We start from the raw sequence: 25,838 nt of genomic DNA on the forward strand, positions 1-25,838 counted from the left end.
AATGGAAGTGGCAGACCTTTGGCTCATCCCCTGACAAAGTGGCCTGTCGACTACTCCAAAGACAATATGTCTCTCTAACCTCCCCAAGAAGATGGCTCACACCCAGGCCCATATCTCTGGAGCCTCTAACAACACAGCTGAACTCTTCAAAATCTGCAAGTAACTAGCCAATCCATCTCCAGTTTCCACCTCTCCTCTTCCTTCTGAGGCCCTCTGTACTGCACTGGCCATTTCTCCTCCTAAACTGAGGACATTCTGACCTCTCTCTCTTCCTCCCCTCCCTCCTTCCCTACCCCTGTCCCCCTGCCTCCTTCGGCCCCTCTTCCACCCCACCTACTCTCTCCTCCTTTTCACCTATCACAGTGGATGATATCTCTAGAGTAGTCTACTCTATGAAGGTCTCATCCAAACAGGTGTCCCCTTGCTCTTTCAGAACCATTAAGGACATCATCTCCTCCCTCGCTCCGGCCCTTGCTAACTTCTGCAGCCACTCCTTAGCATCTGACTCTTTCTCTTCATCTCTCAAGCACTCCCTTCTGCACCCCCTCCTATAAAAGCCTTCTGCCGACCTCATGTGTCTGGCCAACTACTGCTATATCTCTACTACACCCTTCCTCAGGGAACTCCTGGAGACGTTTATCATCCCCCGACTGAAACGGGAAAAGAGGCAAGGCCTTAGTAGATGGCCGACTGCTGGGTTGGAGACTTGTTGTGTGCCATGTTGCTGTGCGACAAACACAGTTGCAGGGAGTTGGTGGTAGGTGGGACAGGTGAGCAGCGAGTTGGGGTGGAGGGGGCTGTGGTGTCATTTGACGGGTTGAACCATGAACAGCAGGGAATGAGACGCAGCTGCGTCAAGGCGGCACATGGACGAATCCCAGGGAGTTGAATGGGGCAATGGGAAACAGAGGGCCCAGGGACACACACCTATGTCTAAGAACAGAGGCATGGGGATACTCACCTGGAACGTAAGATGTCTCAATAACTATGTGAAAAGACTCAGAGTACGCACATACATGGTTAGGAAGGGCATACAGGTGACAATGTTGCAGGAAACGCACCTCATGGCAGATAGACCAGCTAAAAAAGCTAGGAAATGGGGAGGTAAGCTGTATGGCTTGCCTTATTCTGCGTACACCAGAGGTGTTCTAATTTGGATCCCCCCGACCGCCACCTTCCAAATTCAGGAGTTCAAGAAAGAGGATGAGCACAATGGTCGTGGTGAATGGACTATGGGAAAACAGAGAAGACTGTTTCATAAACATACGCTGCGAATCATGATGCCACTGTATTATTTCAGTCATCATACCCCAAACTGTCAACATGTAGGGAGTCTGCATGGATTTGTGGCAGAGACTTTAACTGCACCCTCAATCTGAGCCTGGATAGATCAGACAGGAAATATAAAAAGCCTGCACTGACGGCCATAGTGCTGGGCTCCCTGCTGCGGGGCCTAAGGCTGGTAGACATCTGGCGGGAAACACATGGTGACACGAGAGGTTATTCTCATTTCTCACCCCCTCACAATGTACAAGCGAAGATAGATTACATCTTCATGGGGAGGGAAACTCTGTGAGAGTTTGCACACAGAGTACAGGGCCAGGGTCCTTTCAGACCCTGCACCCTTGATAATAGAATGTCAGGGTAGCGCCTCCAGGCCCGGATGCCTACCTGGCAGCTAAGGTCAGAAACCCTACAAGATGAGGTCTTTAATAAGTGTGCGCAAAAGCAGATAGAGGAATACTTCAACATCAACACAGACAGCGTAGCAAAAAATGGGAGGCCTCAAGAAAGAAATACTGCAAGTTCTAGAAGACACTGAAAACGAGAGAGCAGAAGTGGAAGGTAAAGAGGAAGGGTCACCAAGCGAGTCAGGGAAACTGCTGAGATTGAGGCAAAGATGCATAGGAGAATGGCACATGCTGGGAAGATTTGGCTTCACCAGATATACCCAAAGGCTGCAAGCAGAAGGGGATAAGCCCGGGAGATTATTGGCTTGGTTGTGCAAGCACAAAGAACCTGGAGACATGATTAGTGACGATAATGGAGATTTTATTAGCACACAATGTGGGATCAATGAGGTATTCTCAAAACTTTACAAATCCCTGTACTCTGAGGAGACAACTGGGATGGGGAGGGACATAAATTAAGCACTAGACAAAGTTGATTTGCCAGGGTTGGCAGTGGAGCAGGCAGACTTGCTTGATGCACCATTGGGGTTGGAGGAAATAAAAGAAGTAATAAGAGAACTCCTGTGTGCCAAGGACCCCGCCCGGACGGACTCCCTGTGGAATCTTATAAAACATAGGCAGATATGCTGGCACCCATATTGTTGGAAGTCTTTGCAGAAGCGTATGAACGGGGAGCATTGCCCGATAGCCTGAGGGAAGCTATCATAGAGCCTTTCCTTAAGCCAGGCAAGCCCTCAGAGAGCTGTGGGTCATACAGACCCCTCTCAATGGTAAATCAGGACTGCAAAATCGTGACGGCAGTCCTGGCGAACAGACTTAAAAGGCCTGGTTCACTCAGACCAAACTGGATAAGTTCTGGGGTGCAATAGCACATGGAATCTGCGGAGGTTACACCAAGTCCTAGATAGCAATAACCACATGTCGGAAGATTGCCTGGTGGCATCATTAGATGCAGTGAAGGCCTTTGACTTGGTGTATTGGGACTGGCTGCTGGTGAACTTGGCGTGATTTGTGATAGGCAAAACCTTCCTGCGCTGGGTGAAATTTATCTACCTCCCACCCATGGCAAGAGCGAACACGGGAAGGCAGATATCAAAAGCATGGGAGATACATAAGGGAACCAAGCACAGCTGCCCACTGTCGCTAATGCTGTACATTTTACCTCTATAGCCATTAGCAGTGTTTCTTAGGGGAAAGTACACAGCAGCTGGAATTGAGATAGACGGGGTGGCACGTCTGGTCTCTCTGTACATACACAACATGTTGCTAAACATCAGTCGGCCAGCAGAGAATCTGCCGTACTTGCTGGCTGTTGTTGATCAATTTGGTGCACTCTCATGAATCAAGGGGAATGAGGAGAAATCCTGCCTGTTCCCACTTGCAGGACTCAGAGGACGTAGTGAGGATGAACTGCTGTAATTGGGCCAGTGGGCGACAGACACTTTTCGATACCTAAGGATAAATATATGGCATAACCTGGTGGCTGCGCACAGGGGCAACACGTTAAAGGCCCTGACTGGTGTAGCGGCCTCGAAGGGGTTCTGGAAGAAACTGACCCTTGGTGTACCAGGTAGAGCAGCCCTCCTGAAGATGATAGTACTCCCACGCCTCCTGTATCATTTCACTAATATACCCTATAATATACCCACAGCTTCTTTTTAAGAATTGGACGGGATGGTTAGAGAATTCCTGTGGGATGGAGGGAAGGAGGGAGTGACGAAGAGGGTCGCCTTGTGTACGCTGCAAAGGGACTATGCTGAGGGAGAGATGAAAATACCCAACTTTGAGTGCTATTACCTTGGAGGGCAAATGCAGTTTGTTGTAAACTGGCTGGGAGATGAGGCCTCGCAGGACACTCCGTTGTTGCAGCCAATGCTAGGGATGCAGTTCTTTTTAAAGGAAGTATTGTGGGTGGAAGAACTTGCTTTAAGCAGGCTCTCTAGATTACTATTTCTTGGCAGGGAGGTATGGCACATAGCCTGGAAGTTCCTGGGAGTTTCGTACCCTTGCTCTATGCATGTCCCCCTGATGGGAGTGCACAGAGAACAGCGGAATGTCATGAGTCAGTACAGGAGGCAATGGGAAAGTAAAGAAAAGCCACGGTCCAAGTCATAGTACGAGAAGGTGGAATAATCGTCTTCCAGGCATTAGTAAGCGAATATGGAATAGATGAAGGTGAATTCTTGTTATATCTAGGAATGGCTATGCGAATAAAGAGGAGGTGGCTGGGCCCACAAGAGAAAAATGGAGACAAATGCGACATTAGATACCATGTACGATATGTGAGAGGTGGTACATAGGGTCTCCAGACTTTATGACGTGTTCTCTGTTGGCTTCGCAGCCACAGATCTATAAGTGAGAGTGGACTCGGAGAATGACATAGGCAGAGCCTTCACAGGTACAAAATGGGGAAAGGTACTGCAGTGCACCAAACAGGTATCGAGAAACGCCAGATTCAAACTAACCCAATTGTACGTTGTGCATAGAGCTTATATGACGCCACATAGGCTATCCCGTGTATTGGGGAGCAAGAGTGCTGCTTGCCCACGATGCACAGAGGAAGGAGCAGACATGATGCACATGTTTCTGGCATGTCCAGTGATTAAGAAATTCTGGGGGGAGGTAGTTAGAAGAGTGGCAAGAGGAGGTATCCAGATGCAGACATGGTCCCCAGAGTTGTGCCTGCTGGGGCTATTCCCAAAAGGCGGGAGAAGGGTTGTTCATCCCTCTAAAATGAAGGACTTAATTTGAATACTGGCAAAGTGCAGAATTGCAATGGCATGAAAACAACCTGGAGGTCCTGCACTGGAGGCTTGGTGGGCAGACCTGAAAAGATGTTCCTTGGCAGAATCTACATTGTAGTATGAAGAGTGGGATGCATGAAAGGATTTAGGGAATAGAGGCCTGGAATGCATAGACACAGGACTTGTTTGGCTCCGACGCAGAGGACTCAGAATGAACATGCACAATGGGTAACAGACCTGGCAGGGTGCCAACAGAGAGACTTATAAAGGACTTTGTGGTCAGAAGTGACTATTGTTGATGTCACAGTGATCGGTCAAGTTGGGCAGGGTGGTCAGGTTTGAAGAAAATGGTAATGACTCATGGGGAATTTGAATTGACATGTGATGGTTAAAACGTAATGACATGAGGGAAACCTGTCTTCGTATTGGGTTTGTTTGTATGACAATTAAAATATGTTTTATTTTAAAAAAGAAAACTAGTATAGAGGAACTAGAATACGAACACCTTGATGGCCTAATACCTGCTAAATTTTGGCTTGCAGTAACTAGATGGTTTACATAGGAAGCTCTTAGAACTGTTAACACTAGTTGTGCTACGGCTTTGGCAGAATGAAGTGGTTGGCCAGTAGAAATTCCTTTCACTTACATGAAAACTCCTGCTTTTTGTGTAGAAGGCATATTTGAATACATTTGCATATGGGAGAACAGAATCCAAGTAGTATATACACATTGTAAAGATGCTTAAATGGTAATTTGACATGTCCCACAACCTTTACCAGCCCTAATCCTTTCACATTTGAAGGGTGTGATGAATCCACTTCCAGAGTACCAGTGGTCCAGGGGTGAATATCGGTTTCTAAACCATATATCAGCCCCACACCTCCAATACACCAGAAGGGATCCAAACAAATTGGAATAAAAAGCAAATTATAAAACTCCTTGTCTAATGTTGGTAACGTGGATGTAATGGCAGGCTTATCTCCTAAAGATCGTGTATCGTGGGTTAGTTGCAACACAGAGACAATACAATTATTACCCAATGATAAAAGGGACTGTCTGGTCAAGGTTGTATCAAAAAGACCTCCTTTATTTATATCACCACAGACAGTCCTAGCAACACTATGAAACACAACCTACCATGTAAAGGAATGCAGAGAACAGACCGTTTCAAAGAAGGAAAAGGGATGCACTCTGGATACTGACAGGAGGGTAGTCGGTATGGTTAATAACCACAGCAGTTAAGGTTTCTTGACTTCAGCAGAAAGGGAGCAATGGGTCTTAATATGTCTCTATTGGAAGTACCAAGGGGACAGAACCACACTGTTCAATGTGCAACAGGGTCGAGTCAACTTCAGGACACTTTGCAGGCTTCTGTGACAGAGTTCAAGGCGGGAGTCAGCTGTGTGTATCGAAAGGCAAGACGATTCGTCAAGCAAAGCTGGAGGATCGGCTGCAGGCTTCACTACATGGCGGGTCGGGGTCAGGATTTGTTGTATCACTGCTGATCGGAGGTTCTGAAGCACTGGTCCAGACATCTCAGATGTCTTTAAGTGACTGTGGCTTGACAATGGTCAGATTTGCAGTCAGTTGCAGCTCAAGGAACTCAACTGGATCAAAAAATGTCCTTTAAGGCAGACGTCAGTATATGCTCATCGATGCACTTCTACCTTCTTCAATGGGCTCATGTCATCCTTTAAGGCAGATGGCCCAAAGCTGAAGAGTGTGTTGCAGGCAGCTGGCTTGTCCTTGGTTGTAGGTTCAGAGACCTTCTGGCACTTCCGATCCAAGATGCTTGCTGCAGAGTCCAGCATGCCATGCTGTGTGCTGCTGGGTACCGGTTTTGGAGAGGCTGGAAGGTCCTCTGAGTTCTGATTCTCCCTCTGTTCCCTGTGAGATGTTTAGAGGAGGGATCTTGCTTCCCTCTATGGAAATCCTAGCTTTCCTTCACTAGCGGAAGATGTAAGGCAGAGTGTAACTTCAGCAATGGTCTGAGGTTGAGTTCTTCGGGTTACTTCATGTGAAGGCCCTCTTTGACAGTGAAGTGGACCACAGTGATTGGTGTAAACTGAGCCTACCTTAATGAACCAATCCTGTGGTCCCTACCAACAATCTATTGTATGTATGAGGTCATAACCCGGGTGCTTTGCAACAGAAAAGGTAAAGTGGTAAAACAGGAACAAGGTGTGGACCAGAACTAAAATAACAGAATCCTTCTTTCAGCAGAAAGAGCTCTGAGCTCATTCCTTTTTTCAACTAAGTCCCACCCATCTTCCTGTCTATTGTGATCAAACATTCTCTCTAGTTAATTGTCCTCCCTGTGTTGTTCCCGTTAAATCGGCAGGTCTGCCTTGAAGCTGCGGAGGGACCAGGCTCTCTGGCTCCTGCAAACCACATTCTCGTACCTTATGAATGGGGTACCGCTAGCGGGGTGGCCTACTGTAAACAACAGCCCCAGACATGATAGTTCATTTATCATTTATACTGAGGGAGGGAGCTGGCTTCAGGTTGATGCATTTACATATGAAAGGTTGTTGGGTTTCCTGTCTTCTTTGTTAACCTCTGCATGCAGGCTCCATGTGGGCCTGTTTGAATGACCATATTTTGGCATGCTAATCGTTCCATCCATCTGCAGGGCCTAAAAAAGAACAAGGGGGTGTCATGGAGCCTTTGTCAGATGATCAGACTGACCATGGCAGGTGGAAGGTTGGCCCTCACCATTCCTGGAAATGACAGCGTGTACTCCTGGCTGTCACATTCCAACTAAATATGTCAGGGGCAGATGATGTATGTAGGCAGTGCTCAGCCCGGAGTACAGACGTCTATGCATTTGCCATGGTGTGAACAAAGGAAAATGTGTGTGGATTAGCCCCACACATGTTCCTGAGGTTGGTCTACCATCATTCCATTTAATAAAACATTTCCAAAAGCCCAGGCAAGCTCACACCCACTATGTAGGTGGTCAAATTCCTCACATGCCCCCTAGCCTCAACATGTGAACCACCACCCTACTGAGGGTCTGTTCATCATCTAGGCAAAGGTACAGGTTTAAGCTATCTTCAGTTCCATGCTGGGGGCCTGGCTTGTGCAGGATGTCCATATCTAATCCCTATAGGGATATGGCCTAAAGCAAAAGCTTAGGGTTCACGCCTTGCATAGACATTAACCATCGGAGAAGCTGGTGGTCTGTTTGGATAGTAAAGTGTGACCCAAAGATTTTGGGTTTCAGATTCTTTACTGCTCACACAACCGCGTAAGCTTCTTTTTCAACAAAATCCTAGTTCATTTGCCTTTTTGTCAATTGCCTGTTTGAGGCAGGCATGGTATCAAGAGGTGGACACAGGCACAAAGAATCTAGTTTATGAAAACCTTTATTAACTTGAAAAGGGGTTGGAGACATCCTAATTGGCCCTATTTCTAACTGGGAGTAGTCTCAACCATTAAACTAAGTCAAAAGGTAGTCCAGTGTCTGTCAGTCAAAATAATATAGATGTCTGTTTCGAACCTATGCTTGCCCTCACTTCCTTCTAGAACAATAATGTGTATGGCATTGGATCCAAATAAAATAGTGAGTCAAAATAATATCAAGATTGCACTGGAGCTGTCCCAAAGCTCCCTTCCTCAAGCTTGAGTTACTTGGGATTCAACAAAGATTCTTGGGTTCAAATAGTTCACTAAAATTCCTTTAGGTTTTCAAGGGCTTTCTTTTTCCACAGAAGCTCTCCCTGTCACCTTCTCTCAGGAATTTCACAGTTCACAATATCTTGCTTTCACAACACTCTCTTGCTCTGGTTTCATCAGGGGTTTCCTTCCCCTACAATTCCAACAACTTGGCAGTTCAATTCTCTTGTTCAAAAAGGGGGTTCCCTTCCCGAACAGTTCAACAATAATCAACAACTCAACTCTTCATATCAGAGACTTTCGAGAGTGCACAGTTTTACTCAGCCCTGTGCGGCACCACTCTGATACTTTGGCTTTCATTGGATCGTGCCCCTGCCACTCTTTAACTTGGAATCACAGATCACAAACAGGGTTGTTCCCCAGACACTTTTTTGCTTCTTCACAGTTAGCTTACAAACAGGGTCATGCCCCAGGCACTCTTTAGCTTTTCTTGTGGTGTCAGCTCGCACTTCCTGTCTCATGTAGCTCCCCTCCCATGCTCTCTATTTTGCTCCTACTTCGAGATTTGTACAGCTCCCCTGAACCTTCTGAGACTGTTCCAGTTTCAACACGCGATCACTCCATTACTTTGTTTCCTTTGCTTTCACAATTATCGGTTTCCTTTACAGTTCACAACGGACAATTGAAGCTTTCTCGTCAACGCATCCTTCATCGTATGCTTGTCCTTCTCTTGCAACAAATTATCTCTAGCACTTTGCGTCTTTCACCAACCGGGCTCCCGTCTCACTTTGAACTTACAGTTGTGATTACTTCAGAGTAGCTTTTGCGGTTATGTCGTGTCAAGGTCAGGGGCTCCTTGCCTGCCCCTCAAACACTCCTGGGCTGCCTCACTGGTCCAAAGGAACAAGCACCTCTCCAAGGATTTCTCTTCTGAGATCAGAATACCATGCAATGAGACACGGCTCACTCACCACGCTTTCTCTAGCCTTCTCAAACCACAGGCTCTGTGCGTCTCGTGCTCCATTCTCTGACAGCAGATCTTGGGGTGCTCAGGCTTTCCCAGTCGCCTGATAGCCCGTTCTCTGACTCAAGTTCCTTCTCGGGCTCTAACATGTTCATTCTGTTTCTTGTAGCTACTCCTTTTATACACCTGTGGAGTATTAACAGGCTTCAGAAGCATACAATCTTTGCTCAGTGCCTGGCTTCACCTGACTTTGTTAGTGGGACATTCATGAAAATAGAAGAGTGCCTCTGAATGTAGTCTCTCCATTCTAATGGCACTGTGGTGTTTTGGCCATGAAGAGTACAGGGACAAATGGGCGTCTGGGGAACAATAGACCATATAGGCTGAGAGAATGCCAGGTAAGGGGTATTTGAAAAGGGGGATACCATGTCTCACCTTTGGATAATCCCTCCCTAATCCCAGAGGACACTCTACCCAGGTGATCCTCCTTCGCTAGTCTGCCTCCAGGGTCGGGATCCAAAAGCGATGGTCCTCCCCTGGCCACCTAATTAGAGGATCCCCCGGAAGTGTGAAGGGAAAATCCCTCAGATGTTTCACACCTGCTAATGTAGGCAACATGTTGCTTTACACCTTGAGAGTTCAGCTGTCCTAACACTGCTCCAATCCCAAGATCACAGGCGTCTGTCTGGATAATGAACTACTGACCATAGTCTGGCACTTTCAGAACTGGGGCCCTGCACAATCCATCCTTCAATTGCTAAAATGAGGTATACCAGGCAAGGGTCCAGGTTACCTCCTTTGGCATTTTCTTGGAAGTTACATCATTCAGGGGCATGGCAATGGTCCCATAGCCCTTGATGAATGACCAGTAGTACCCGGTGTAACCTAGAAAGGCTTGTAAATGTGTGTGTGTGCGGCGGGGATGCCCCAATTCTTTACAGTATTTACTATAGCTTCCAGTTTACTAACCTCCACCAATCAGTTGGCCAAGGTAAGTAACTGCGCCTGCGCTATCTGGCACTTCGTGGTCTTGATAGTCAGACCTGTGTTCTGCTGAGCCTGAAGCACTTGTTTCAGCTGGAATAAGTGATCCCCCCAGGAGTGGCTGAACATGGCAATGTCATCTAAAAGGGCGACACTGAGGTTTTCAAGACTTGACAAAACCAGGATAACCATCCTCTGAAAAGTGGCAGGGGCATTCTTCATGCTGAAGGGCATCACAGTGAACTGATAATGTCCTTCTGGGGTTGAAAGTGCTGATCTCTCTCTCGCTCTGTCTGTCAAGCCAACCTACCAGTACCCTGCTGTTAGGTCAAAGGTACTCATGAACCTGGCAGCACTGGGCTTGTCAATGAGCTCATCGGCCGAGGGAATGGGATGAGCATATGTCTTCGTGACAGAATCGAGCCCTCTGTAGTCACCCAAAAGCACACTTTAGTCTTCCCACCACTGGGCTATTTAGGGACCAGTACCACTGGGCTAGCCCATGGGATCTGAGATGGCTCTATCACTTATAGGGACAATATCTTAGAGACTTCCTCCTTGGTGGTCTCCCTGACCATATCGATCATGAAGTGAATCCTGATATTCACCAGCTTACTGTCTCCAGTGTCCACATTATGGATGCACCAATCTCTGTGACCTTGGGTCAGCAAAAACATCCCAGAAAACTGTCCTAGTAAATGGCAACAGTTTGTCAGTTGCTGAACAAACAAGTCAGTTGCAAGGTTGATACCTTCAACTTACCCATGTGTGGCTTTAGTGTGCAGGAGGTATGGGAGGGGATTGGATTGGTCTCCTCCTCAGACCCTCCATCAGTCACTAATGCCATGTCCAAGTCATGTCGGCTATAATGGGGTTTTAGCCGATTGACGTGAAAGACCCAGCACATCTGTTTAGGTCCTTACACGTCAATGAGATAATGTACCTCACTGAATGTTTGCAGGACACAGTAAGGACAAGTCCACTTGTACTGAAGGGCACTTATTTTGACAGGAGAATAAATTGTCACTGTGGTCTTCTCATCATGTAGGTGCTTCATCAGCTCCTAAATGGCCTTTAGATTCTTTGTCGACTCAACTATTCCATTGTCATTCTAGAACAAAGGCCAAGTACACAGTCCACCACACCAAACCTGTCAGCAGCCTTTACAAACTCATTTGGGTCTGTAATAGTCTTGTCCACAAGATTCTGATGTAGGTCAACCTAACAAGTCTTCAATACATGCTCACACTCAATCAAATCGTACATCCCATTACATATGTCAACTTCGTTACCAGGCATCCACCCGCTCAGATATTTAGACAAGTGTGTGAATTCTTCAAATGTCTGCCCACTTTTCTATCTGAACTCGTTGAAGCTCTTGAGATACTGTTCCTGGGTCTTACAAATCTTCCTGAGAAGGGCCGCCCTCATGCTCTCATAAATGGGCCTTTCCTCGGGAGTTAACTGAAAAATTGCATAAGTCCCTTGGGTTGGTATGCGACTAATCAGGGATGCACCCACACTACCTCCTCCACCTCCTGTAGCTGAAAAGCAAGCTTGAGCATGCCAAACCAGTCAAAAATGTCCTTCACCCTTCATAAGACTGTAATTCCTAGAGGATGTGACGCTGGGGCTTATCCCGGGCACCAGAGGCATTGCTAGGGGGGGGGGGAATAAGAGGGTTATAGCCCCTGGTCCTTTGTTATAGCCCTGTACAGAATCTCAAGAGCTACAACCAAAAAGCTAGCTAGCCCCCAGTCCAGACAGTCCCGACATTAGCGTAGCCCCGGGTCTTTTCCAGACCTAGCAACACCCCTGGTTTGAGCCACTACCGCTGCTTTTGCTAGAGTTGGATATATTTGACTCCTTCTTCTCATCGAGTGCCAGCTTGCACAGCTCTATGGTGGCCCTGTCCCGCTCTAGGGTGACCGTGTCCTGCTGCTTTTGTTCCTTCAGTGCTAGTCTCCTCCCATCCAACAGGAGCTTTCTAGCCGCTACATTGGTAACATCCAGATCAATTACTGGGCCACTTAGAAGCTGTAGGATTAGCCCCTGAACTCCCTGACACTGTGGAGTGTTAAGAAACCACACTTGCTCCCCTACCCCCGGAATTATGGTTGGTGCGAAACACTACTCATACTGTCTTCCTTGTCACCTTCCACTACTCCTCCTGGAAGGTCTCCTTTATTCGAGTACACAGCGCATAGCCGTCCACTGGGGTCTCCTCCCCAGCCGCCCTTGCTTGTACCCAACCTTGGAGACTGGTCTGCATCTCAGGTTTATGAACCCTAATGCTGTGGGGAAGTCCCCTCTCTTGACGTACGATGGGCAGGGCATCCTTGCTCATGCATTTCACAGGCTCTATGTCAATATCCATGATTACTATCAAATACCTAGCATTGTCTAAACATTGCCTGCAAAAGACCTTTTATCGTTGGGTGAATAAGCTGTGCACAAGGCTCCAACTAGATTGGACCAATGTGACAAATAAACTTCCGGGGTACCAGTGGTCCAGGGGTGAATATTGGTTTCTAACCCATCAATAAGCCCACACCTCTAGTACACCAGAAGGGATCCAAACAGACTGGAATAACAAGCAAATTATTAACCTCCTTGTTCAATTTTGGTAGTAATGTGGACGGAACAGCAGGCCTACCTCTGAAAGGTTGTTGATCATTGGTTTGTTGCAACTCAATGAAAATACAATCATTACCCAATGATTATGGGGGCTGTCCAGTCAAGGTTGTATGAAAATGATCTACTTTATTAATATAACAACAGAAAGTTCTAGCAACCCACTGAAATACAACCCACCCTGTAAAGGAATGCAAAGGACAGACAGATTCAAAGAAGGAAAGGGGTGCACTCTGGATACCAACAGGAATGTAGTTGGTATGGTTAGTAATCACAACACTTTAAGATTACTTGGCTTCAGCACAAAGGGAGCAATGGGTCTTAATATGTGTGTAGGTGGTATTCCAGGAAGGGCCAGGGAGACACAACCACAATGTACCTTGTGCTGTAGGTGTTCTTGCTGCTCGACAGGGTTGAGTCAGCTGCAGGGTGCTTTGCAGGCTTCTGTGACACAGTTCAAAATCGGAATTAGCTGCGGGTATCAGGCGGCAAGACGGTACGTAGAGCGAAGCTGGACAAACGGCTGCAGGCTTGCTGTCAGTAATCATTGTCTCAGTGCTGATCGGAGATTATGAAGTACTGTTCGAGACTTCTCAGATGTTTTTAAGCAACTACGGCTTGATAACGGTCAGTGTTGCAGTTGGTTGCAGCTCAAGGAGCTTGACTTGCATGAAAATGTTCTTTAAGGCAGACGTCGGTAGATGCTCGTCGAGGCACTTCTCCCAGCTTTTTCAATGGGCTTGTGCCGTCCTTTAAGGTGGATTGCCCACAGATGTGGAGTGTGTTGCAGGCAGTTGCCTTGCCCTTGGTTGTAGGTTCAGAGACCTTCTGGTACTTACTACCTAGGAAGCTTGCTGCATAGCCTAGCAGGGCATGCTGTGTGCTAGCTGGGTACCGATTCTGGAGCCGTTGGAGTGTCCTCTGAGTTCTGGATCTCTCTCTCTTCCGTGTGAGATGTGTAAGGCAGGTATCCTGTTTTCCTCTTTGGAGGTCCTCGCCCTCCTTCACTTGCAGAAGATGTAAAGCAGACTGTACCCTGAGCCAGGGTTCAAGGTTGAGTTATTCTTTGTTTCTTCTGGTGTAGTCATCAGATGATCTGCCAAAAGTGGGGCTCAGCCCTCTTTTAAAGCCAAGTGTGCCACAGTGATTGGTGTAGACAAATCCTACCTTAATGAACCAACCCTGGATCCCTACCAACCATCTTCTGTATTTGTGAGGTCATAAACAGAGTGCTTTGCACCAGGAAAGGTAAAGGGGGTAGAAATGTGTAATACTAAGTACCACCCATCTTCCTGTCTGTTCTTCTCTCTGGGTAATGGATCTCTCTGTAGTTTCTGATTAAAGTGGCAGGTCTCCCTTAAAGTTGCAGTGAGACCGAACTCTCTGGCTCCTGCAAACCACATTCTCATACCTTATGAACGGGGACCCGTACCTGGTTGGCCTACTGTAAACACACAGCCTCAGACATGACACCTCACTGTCATTGATACTGAGGGCAGGAGCTGGTTCAGGTTGACACAGTTACATATGGAAGGCTGTTGGGTTTCCTGTTTCCATTGTTAACATCTGTAGCCAGGCCCCATTTGGGCCTGTTCGAAGGACCATCTAATTGGTATGTTAATTGCTACCACCAGCTGCAAGGCCTAACAACAGACCAGGGGGGATCCATGGAGCATTTGTTAGTTAATCAGACTGGCCATGGCAGGGGGAAGCTTGGTCCTCTCCCTTCCTGGAGATGACATAGTGAACTCCTAGCTGTCACAATCCAACTAAATATGATGGGGCAGGCTGTGCCTGCGGGCTTTGTCCAACGAGTGTACACAGTCTATGTATTTGTCATGGTTTGAGCATAGAAACATGTGTGTGCATTAGCCCCACACACTCTCTTGAGGTTGGTCTACCATCATTCCATTTAATTAAACTTTAAAAGATCCCAGGCAAATGCATGCCCACCATGAAGATGGTTGAATTCCTCACAACAGGTGTTTGTGCCCATGCATGGAGATTTGTGCACACAGAAGTGTGAACCTGAACACAGGTGTGTGTGTGTGTGTGAGCTCAGATGTTTGTGCAGTGTATGCATCTATTTTCAGAGGTTTGCTCACATGCAGTAGTGTCAGCACACAGGTATGTGTGCTTAGATGTGTGCACACAGACCTCTGTGCTTGCACAGACACTTATTTCTGCAGATGGAGGGTTACTCTGCTCCTGTGCTCAGAGGTGTGTGTGTTCTAAGAAGTGTGAGCATGTGCACAAGTGTGTGTGTGTGCAGGCGGAATTGTGCAAACACAGAGCTGTTTGTTGAGCATACAATTGTGTGCTTTCAGGGCATGTTCTCATGTTCAGGTGTGTATTTTTGTGTGTAAATGCAGACGGGTGTATAAATGTACTGATGGGCATGTGCATGTGCAGTGGTGCATGTGTGCATGCTTGGGCGTGTTTGTGTGTTTGTGTTCACACAGGCATCTGAAGTGTAGGTCGGGATGTGGCAGCAACATACATGTGTGTATGTGGGTGTGACAAGTGTGCATGTTTGATGGTGTTTTTGCATGCAGTGTTTCACATATGCAGCAAGCTGTGTGTTCACGACATTGTTGGGGGGCTAGGGTATGAGTGTGCATGCTGAGGTGTGTGGCAGTGCACATATTGATGAATAAACATCATAGTTGTGTGTGCACAGAGATATGAATGTGCAGAGGTGTAGTAACACAAGCAGGTTTGTGGGTATACGTGCGTGTGTGAATGTTTGTGGATATGTGTGCATACAAGGACACCTGTGCAAGATTTTCACATTCACAGTGTATGTGTTTGTGCACAAATGCATGTGTGCGCATATGAACAAAGACATGCGTGCGTGCACATATGTGTGTATGCACGTGAAGATGTGTGCATTTCCAGATGTTTGCAGAGGTGAGTGTGTATGTTTGTGTGGGTTTGCTTGTGCATGCTCGAAGAGGTGTGCAGAACATGTTTAACTACAGCAACAACACCCTGACCTTTGGAAAGTCACCAAAGGAACATGATCTCATCCCGAATGACATGTGGAAAGCACTAATAGAGACATGCCTGATGCTAAACTCAGAAAAAGGCATGCTCAACAGGATAGAATTTCAGTGTTTGTACATATACTATATATCGACAAGAGAATTTAACCCAATGCAGGGTAAGTGCCATATCAGAAACACTGTCTGACAGAATAAAATGCCAATCCAGGGCATACGATGCATAGAAGACTTCACAATGACCAGCCTCTCCTTTCAGAGAGCTCTTGCAAGTCGACATACCATTAAAATGCTCTGCAGAGAGCCCTCCAGAAAATAAATCATGACGTGACGAAGGCAGAGCATAGGGTCTTCTTTTACATTGCAGTACAGGGATTAGAGTAGATGCCAGCCCTGCCATAGTGGTCTAATATAAACAAAGAGAGACTCATTAAGGAGAATCATTTCACTTACAACTGAATGCCTTACAGACACAGATACTGCAAGCTCACAAGCTGAAGAGGAGAGCTCGGCTGTAGCATTGGCCTGAAGTGCTGGTGACTGTGACTTCGAGAATATAGCTTCAAGATCTTACACAAAAGGGTTAAAGGGTAAAACTGGGCTTTATCTTTGAGTGGGCTGCTGCAAGACAGACTTCTGGCAAGGCTGCCGGGGTCATTGATTTAAAACTTTAGAGGTGATATACTGCCTTTTGGAAACAAACAAGCAGAACTCCATAGCCAGGGGATGAAATGCTCCTGTTGGATCTAAAATTGCCTTCATCATTCAGGTAACACGATAAAAGTAATCCACATCCTGCCCTGCTTGCGGGTTTTGAAACAACCTTGCGGCCTCAAATGTGTGGGAGCCTGCAAGTCGCAGGTCAGTGGTTGCTATTTAGATGTGTTATTCAGAAGATGCTGAAAGGGTCACCATCTTATCAAGATATGCAAATTCACAGATAACCAAGATATCCATGGAACATTGTTCACCAGGAGTTGGGCTAATGCCCATGAAGTGTCCAAAACAAGTCTGTAGTGCTGTCTTCCACTTACCTCCAGAGAGCGCATGGATAGTGTTCTAAGCCCTGAGGTTGTCTAGTTATGTGTAGATTCTATTAGTTCTGATTGATCCATGAAGAAAGTAATTTCTCATGGTTGTTAGTCTTTATAACACTCACTTTGAAAGCAAAATAACCAGTACAGGGTTGGAGGTCTGGTTCCCCTTCTTGCTAAAGAGATTGGTGCTCCTGCAGGTGAGTGGGAGTATTTCTGGCAAGGAGGCTTGGCCAGTGTTCCTAGACTCCTTCTCTATCAAGGCCTTCCATTTGGCATCGGATCACAAAGTCTATTAGGTAGTTTAAGGGAGTCATGGTATCACAAGTATGACACTGAAACAGAGCTACACGTTTCAAGACCTTTATTCAATTCTTGGGGTTTGGAAAAAACTCCTACTCTAGCCTATAGCTTTGATGGCAGTAGTCTCAACCATCAAATAATAAAGAAAACACAATCCTAGTCATTCTATGTCAAATCAAAATGGCCTATACCAACAAAACCTAATTCCCGCCCTATCTCTTATACAACAAGTGTGTAAAGGGCAATGTGCATGCAAAGGAATGTCAGTGTTATAACATAAAGGATCAAGGTGGCTGAGTCAGCTCTCCTCCTCATGTTGGACAGCACGGAGTAAGGTGGCCCCCGTAAATAGAATGACACACTCTGGCTCAGGTTCTCAAAAAAAGTTAAAAACGTGGGTCGAGGCCCACTAGGCCTACCACGTTAAAGTCTCTTATTCTAGTTTTCCAAAAGTTCTTACAAAATTCAACAAAACTGTTTGTAGGTCTCCCTCTGTCAGGCTCATAAATTTGAACACAAAAAGTACCTGATTCAACATCACATAGGTCTCCCTCTGTTGAGCTCGGACCTCGCAAACACAGCACTTACAGGGGTTCCTTTCCCCAAGCTTTATTCACATTTGTTAGAGGTTCCCTTCCCCTAACTTATTTCACATTCCAGGTCTCCCTTGGTCAGACTCGGACCTTTCACTAATGTCGAAGACTTTCGAATGTGCACTTCGACTTCCACATTATCTTTCTCTTGTGTTATATGCCCCATTGTTTCTTGGTCTCGGTAGTTCCATAACACAATCAGCAAATTTCAAAGAGATCTTTTCTCTTAAAGAAACCATCCTTTTAACTTCCCCTTTTGACAGGATTAATCTGGACCATTGCGCACTTCAAACTTTGTTCACTTTGTCGCTTTTCAACAACACATCACACATTTCGCGGTGACTTGCGAGTGGGCTACTTCCTTTCACCAGACCACACCACAACTCAGGCCCTGATTCACAGAGCGTTTTCGAATGGGGTTTTGCCATTATGAAATGCTTCTCTGAATTAGGCCTTCTGTATCACTGGCTTCACAGTTATCGGAATCTTTAAAGTTCTTTACTGATTTGCTTTCTTTCGCGTCTCATCAGCACGTGTGCAAACCTTCAATTGTAGGATACACTATTGCGGCTTCAATCTTTCCTTGACACAAACCGGCCTTTCATGTCTTTCACTAACTCACCAGTTGTGTGCATTCCTTTCTTATATCTGCAGCTTTGATTCATGAGTCAATGTTGATATCACAGGCTTGGCCTTGCCTCCCCAACTCTGCCGTTCTCCCAGTGGGTCGCTGGCGTCCTTGAAACACAAAGCAGGCTTCTTCTCGCCTGGGACTTGGCTTTCTCCATGTATCCTTCGCTGTTTCCCTGCAGAGATTTTCGGGGATCTTCGGGGTCTCTCCTTCCCTTGCTCTAGTCCCTCGATTAGTCGTCCTGCTCCAATGGGTTCGCCTTCACCCCGGAAGATCAGCTCCTTTTGGTGTCTCACGTCGCTCAGAGTGTGTCTCAAGGTTCCGCCCTTTATCTATGTGGCGGGAGCTAATGGGTATCAGATGTATGTGATTAAGGTCAAGTGTCTAACTTTGCCTGACCTGATTAACGGGAAATGTCCAATGAGACATGTAAGGGTTCACCTCTTTACTCTCAGTTATCCTCTTCCTCAGCCCAGTGTTTGTATAGAAAGGGGTGGGTGGGAGTTGGGACGTTGGATTATCCTATAAAATAGGATGGGGTCTGGGCACGGGAAAGGGGGGAATACTGCGTCACACCATTGGTTGTCTCACCCTCACTCCCCGATGATCCTTCACCCAGGTGATCCTCCCGCACTGGTTCACCGCCAGGGTCTGGATCCAAAGGCGATAACCGTGCCCGGGCCACCCAAGATAGAGAGAACCCCGGGGACTAGCAAGTCAGACAACCTTTGGTTTCTCACAGTAGGCACAATATATGAATATGGACCAGTTCATGCTTTCATTCATCCCAAAGACCATTGCAAAAATAGCTGCTTGAGTATCATCCTCTTCTAACATGGAAACAATCATGCTTAAAGCATGCAGTGTAGGACTAGCATCTCTGGATCCTTGTTTAAGGATGAGCGTACCATTTTCTGCAGTTCACAAGGTTGTTTGTTTTTGAAGGCTTTGCAAACTCTTCCTCAAAGGCTTTCTAATTGGAAAGATGGAAACTGTGGTTGGTGATTAGTGAGGCATCCCACAGCTTGGCTGCTCTAGAAATTCTTCTGATCTTCTCAGAGCTCTGCAGGATGATAAAGGAATTGAAAATGACATTTCATGAAGAACACTTGGAAGGTCAACGGATCAGCAGCATAGACTTTAGGAGCCGGAAGAGAAACTAGGTTATGCCCATCATGCTTGTTGTTCCATTTATTCTGCAAAGAAGGAGTGGACGGCATAAGAGTCTTTTGCCTCTTGAGAGGTGACCTTCCGGCCATGCATCCATTGGCACTCAGCAGTACTCTCTGTTATGCATTGCACATCTTTGTTCTAGATCAGATAGTACAGTTTACATTTGCAGAGAAATCTTTCCTAGATGCATGGAAAAGGGAGCCACACCAGCATTCCACTGCTGACATAGACAAGTAGTCAGTTTCAAAGGTGTCAGCTCGGTGATACGGCAGATGCAGGTTCTGCCCCATGGGGTGGGACCAGATGAGCAGTAGTAGCTGTGGGTCAGGTTGCCACTCTAGAATCCCCATGAGCTCTGAATAAAGAATGTACTGGTGAGCACAGGCAGGCGAGGTCAGTCAGGCAATGGAAGTAGCTCACTATTTCCAAGTTTTCTGTGGAGACTGAAGCGGAACAAAATCAAACGGCCGGAGTAGCAGGAAACCCAACTGTTAATGAATACTTGGAAGGTGGTAATTTCTTTTCAGGGAAACAGCTATGACAGCCAGGGCAGGAGGACAGCACATGTTGCAGCTCAATTGCGGAACACTGAAATCTGATCTGACTGAGCTTTGATAGGGACAAAAAAAAATACCTCCTTCTCCTGTTTACCCAATCAGAAGGTTACAGAGAAAGAACATCTGTAAGGAAAGAACACTATCACCTAGTCTTTGCTTTGAGGTAAAGTGGAAAGCAGGCAAGCACATTCCTCGCTTGCTGGCATGAGCAGACCAGGCACGCCAGTACCACCATTTGGGGGTGCCAGTTGTGGAAAGTTCCTGCTGGGATTAAAGTCACTGATACAGAATAATGCCACCATGAACGTATTCCATGGGATGTGGAGCCCCTGAGTGGGCACGGGATCCTTAGAGGGTGGCTCTTTGAGTATGTGCATGCCTGCCCACCAGCTTGTTGCCATAATCCCAGCCATGGTCATGTCTGGGAGACATAGCAAGATTACAAGGAACAACAAGCAGATATATTGGGTTTGGTCAGACCGTGGACATGAAGATCTGTGGATAAGTGGCCACCTAGTACTGCTCTATGCACGACAGACTTTCCCTTAACCTCTTTGGGTAGACTTCGCCAGGTGGTCCCTTTGCTGACTGGTGCACTATGCCAAGATTTGTACTTGGTAGGACACAGATTCTACGCTTTACAGGGCATTTTGGTGCATCTACTCTCTCTTCTTCATCATTGGGGTGAGCACTGTACCACATCAAGCAAGACTCCTGCCGGGCACAACTTCAAGACTTGGTTTGCACAAGGTTCATGGCTTGCATCAAGGCCGGTCCTACTGAGACAAAAGGAGTAAGCAGATACCTTGGCCTCACTCTGGTACTTTCCAAGGGTAGTATTACACAAGGAAAGGATGAGGCATCAGCTTTGGGAAGAGTCTTGTAGAGCTCTATATTGCAGCAAGGCTTTTACTCCAGGTGAGTGTCGTCTCTGAAACCAAACATTCTACCAATCAAGGGAGCAGACTGGTCAAGGGGCGTTGGAGGGAATCCAGGCCCTGATGATGTTAATGTTAAAAATGTATATAACGCGCATAGGTGCCACTTACGTGATCTCTCGGCGCTCTGACGGTTCTTTGAAAAAAGAATTAAAGAGGGGGAGGGTAAAGTTAGTGGGAGGAGCGGTAAAAGAACAAGGGTGTTGTGATGTGCTGTTTGCAGCTTCAGTTACGATGCACCTTCACTGAGCCTGGCTGTGAGATTCGGAGGCAGCCATCATGTGGTGTTGTGCAAGGTCGTGTGTGCTATGTCTTGTGGTTGCGGTGTTATGAAGTATGTGCAGAGGGGTTTTGGTTTTCTTTAATGTCGTATGTGAAAGATGTATGATGAGGGTTGAGTTTTAGTCTTAGTTCACCCAGATGTGAGAAATGGTTAAGCAACACAGTTTGCCAAGCAGTACAAATCACCTAGATGTGAAACAGTTTGTCTAGATGTGAGAAATTTGCTAAGCAGTACACATTGCCTAGATGTGAGAAATGGCTGAAATAGGTTCAAAGCAGTCAATGCAGTAACACCTAGATTTGAGATAGCTTGTTAGAGGGAGAAATGCCTACAGTGGGGCATTACATTAAATGCAGTAACACCTAGATTTGAGACACCTGGATAGAGTCAGAAATGCCTGAAATGGGAGAACACCAGTAAATGCTGTAACACCTAGATTTGGGACACCTGAATAGAGGGAGAAATGCCTACAATGGGGGCAAAACAGTAAATGTTGTAACATCTAGATTTGCGAAGAGCCTCTAAGATGGGGACCCAGAAGTTAATGAAATGGTACTTAATGGTTGGAGCGCAGAAGTGATAGGACTATGACTTACTATCTAGCAGATCCTGGTAAGATATATTAAGAGGCAGAGAGGGGCATTAGGGCTATCCAGAATACTGATTGCTGTATTTCCAACCCAGTCCGCTCTTAACATGTCGGTTGCTGCTGGTTGATGGCTTCAGCCTTCACAAGTGAATACAGGCAAAGACGGAGTGGAGCTGCTTTTTCAGGAGCTGGCCTTTGCCTCTGGCCCTTATCTGATGGCTGCCCGAGCAAGGCTGTGTGAGAAACCTGAGGGCGTTCTCACAGATAGTCCCTTGGGATCCTTTGTTCAGGTGGCCATGGGAGGGCCATAACTCTTGGATCCCAACCCTGGTGGCAAACGAGTGAGGGAGGATCACCTTAGCAGAGGCCTGGGGAGAAAGCCCCTGAAGGTGAAATACAGTATTCCCCCCTACCTTGCCCCAATCCATTCTACCTTCCCTCTGTGTTCATTGGATGTTGTCATACAAGTCCCATCAGGCCCCAGCTCATTACCTTAAAAAAGGGAAGGGTAAAACAGCCCAGGAAATTACACCATTCCGTAACCCTTAACAGCAGCCCAGGCCCTCTACTTCACAAACTGAAGAACATTTAACACCCCCACCTCTATCCACTCGAAAAAGCTACAAAATCTAGAGTTCTTATTTTTCAAGACATCCCTCCTTTTCTGACATATCCGAACACCTTTTGACCATACCCTTAGGAAAAACTGCAACTCCCATAATCCCCTTTTTCCATTAAGTTACCCAAAATACATTTCTCCATATCTACATTTTCTCTCTGAAACTCCTTCATATAATTTTAAAGGTTATTCGTTTTCTCTCAACCCCTCTCCCCCAATTTGAAAAATGACAAAGAAGAGGAGGAGGTTTCCTAGAGGAATTAAGATTACCACAGAAAAGCCTACTGAGACACAGAGGATAGATTACCATCCATTAACAACAGACTGTCCCATTAATGAGGCCAGACCAAGTCATGCAGACCCAACCCAGACCAAACACTTGCAGCCACTTAAGAACTCCCAGATGTATAAAAGGAGGCTGGCTGCAGAGAGAAGGAAGACAGTTGCGCTGGGGGAGACTTGGAAGGAAGCTGTAAGACTGAGTCCGGCAGAGTATCCCTACCACACTCCGTAGCATTGAAGGAGCAAGGCACAGAATGAAGCAGTATCCCTCCAGGTGCATGGGCGAGCAAGGCTGGAGGGCCAGGAAATTGGTCAACAAGTCAAACCAGAAAAAGAAGTACAGGCAAAACTTCCCTGTTGGTTTCAACCTGCCAATTACCCTAAACCGCTGCCTAACAGGGAACCGGGTGTCCTTGTCGGAAGTGCCCTGAGAAAGCTGGCTCCGCTCTTGGAAGTTGGGGCGGAGCAGAAGAGATGGGATGATTGCAGTACCTTGCAAAAGCAGTCGCTGAGGCAAGCATACAAACAGAGCCGGTACGTTAATGTATGAACAAAAGTCTGGTCTGTGTTTGCAACTGTGGATGGTTTTAAGCATTTGATGAACCAGATAAAACAAAATAATATGAAAGTCACAAGTGGCTATGTGCAGCAGCAGAGGGAAACCGGCACCACGTGGGTGCTAACTTGAGAGACTCTGGTCGACCCCCATATTATAAAAACTACAGATGCCAGAAGGCCAAAGGAGAGCCAGGAGAATAACTCAAAGTGGTCATACATGAGGGTCGAGCAAAAGCCCTGTACAATCGAAAAAGCCTTTGATCTGTAAACTAACTGAATCCCACAAACATTGAGCTGTGTAAGGGATGAATACTTTAAAGTAAAGAGGGGTCAGACCCAGATGAGGGGGGCATAAGGGGTCAACCACCATTGCCCTGCTTGAGAGCCACAGTAAACCTGGTGAAGGGAGGCTAAGAATCGAGAGGGGTCAGAGCCCAGCAGAGGGGGATCCAAGGGTGGAAAGCTGTCACTCCGACAGTGAAATAAGTGAGAGCAGAAGTTACAGAGACAGCAAAAGAGTTAACCCAAATGAGGGGTGCAAGCTTTAAGAATAGGACCTGACATATAAAAGTAAGGAATATGAAGCTTAAAGTGTCAGCCCAGAAGAGGGAGACCCAGGGGTGAAACCATCACCCTCTCTGAACTTTTGGATTACAATTGAGAAGGGTCAGCCCAGAATAGGGGAATCCCGGGGTGACCCCATCACCCAGTGAACTTTGGAAGTGAACTTTCATTAGTTTAAAGGAAGTTTGTTTTTGTTATTTCAACACATCAGGCCCCAAGGCAAGAGATTTTCAGAGGAAACATGACTTGGCCATCAACGGCCTTGAGAACTGCCAATGGAACTGTTGTCCTGTGCTGGAGAAGCCTGAGTCAGTACTGTGCTCCAAGCTCCCATCTTACCCCATGTCTAAAACATGGGAAAGGGAGTCCCAAACTACACCGTCCTGACTTATTATTTGAAGACACTTCCTTCTTTTCTTGAGAACTATCCCACACCCCTTTGTAGTAGTTGTAAGGTTTGGTAATAGGTTTCTTAGTATAGGCCCTTTTATTTTGACACAATGCCACTTGGACTGCCTTATTATCATTTGATGGTTAACACCTGTCCCCATCTTAGATTTAGGTTCAAATTAGGCTTTTTTCCAACCCTCATACAACTTTCATTCTTCAACAAACACCCTTGAACTCTGAGCACTTGTGTCTGTCTTACTTTTGTCACCACGAGTTTCTCACACTGTTGAAGAAGGGTGTTTCCTGGTCATGTGACCAAGGACCATGGCCAATCAGAGGGAGTGAAAAGCAGGCTTTGGCCTATGAATTACTAACTGCAAGTCAGGGAAACTACTGACAATGGACAGGCACACCAGCAGAAATAAACGATTTATAAAGTCCACTTAAACACAGATAAAAACACTCCAAAAAGACCACAAACAGGTTGGAAACATCACACCAGGTGCTTGCTGTATAGCATGCCTATGCATTACTAAATGCAAGCCAATAAATAACAGGGTTGCATCTTTCAAGAATTTTGGGGGTCTTCCATTTAAGGTGGGATGATATGCAAGCTTTCCCCGAGAGACTCTCAGGTGTGGATTCTGCTTAGAATCCCAGTCATCCAGTCATAAAGTGCTTTTCGCTGGTTATGGCCACTGCTGCCTTGAATCTCTAAGGCAGGTGAGGTTATGACTAGATATGGATGCATCAGAATCCAACTCATTCACGCATAGGAACAAGTAGAAATAAAAATAAATATTTAAACAACTATTATGAGTAACACCTATTTATCGATTCAAGCACGAAAAGTCAACCCGAAAGGATAAAGGTTTAACAATATCATTCACACCACAAGTGTTCCAGGAAATGCTTCGAGGGGGTGCAATATGTACATTTAGCAAGAAAGGAAAACTGACCAATGACTGTCAGCAGAACGCTGCAATTAATTGTGCATGTGGGTTACTACTAATATGCACACCCCTCGTGGGGAAGAGCGGGGTCACGCCTCCTGAAATTGAGGAAAGATTGCCACCAACTCTTAGAGCCCTCAAAGCCAGCAGTGCGAGGAGAAATAATGTGCACCGCGACCCTGGGTAGCTTAGGGTCCCTCAGGAAGGGCATCGGTACTTGCATCACCATTGATTTGTACATTTAAAACACATTGCTGAAGAATCAGTAATCCAGGCAGGGAAATCACAGACATATCTCGTGAGATCGACAGAATGACTTTTGGTCTTTCACTACAGATCTTCTTAACCCTCTTTTCTCAGGGTCTCGACTACGGTTCAGTTTGTTGTATGTTTTACAAGCAACTACTATAACAAAATTCCGTCATTACCCATCCTCTATCTCCTCCTTTCCAGTCATGTGCCACCTTCTATCTACGTTTCTACTGCAGCACTTTGAGAAACCCTTGTGAAAACAGAAATAAAATATTGAGGCTGAGTACCCCAAAAGGGAATACACCGAACACGGGTTACAAAGGAACATACAAAGTACTTTATTTTATACTGAATCCAGTTACAAAAACAGAGCAAAATCAGATAGCTAACGGCCCTCAGTACAACACAACGAACTCCAGCGTGGTTCAGTGTGTTCAGTGAGAGACCCCGTACATTAGAATGCATTCGCTTTTTATACATTT

Source organism: Ambystoma mexicanum, chromosome 3p (genome assembly GCF_040938575.1).
Source record: "Ambystoma mexicanum isolate Mex_15411 chromosome 3p, UKY_AmexF1_1, whole genome shotgun sequence".
Lineage (NCBI taxonomy): Eukaryota > Metazoa > Chordata > Amphibia > Caudata > Ambystomatidae > Ambystoma > Ambystoma mexicanum.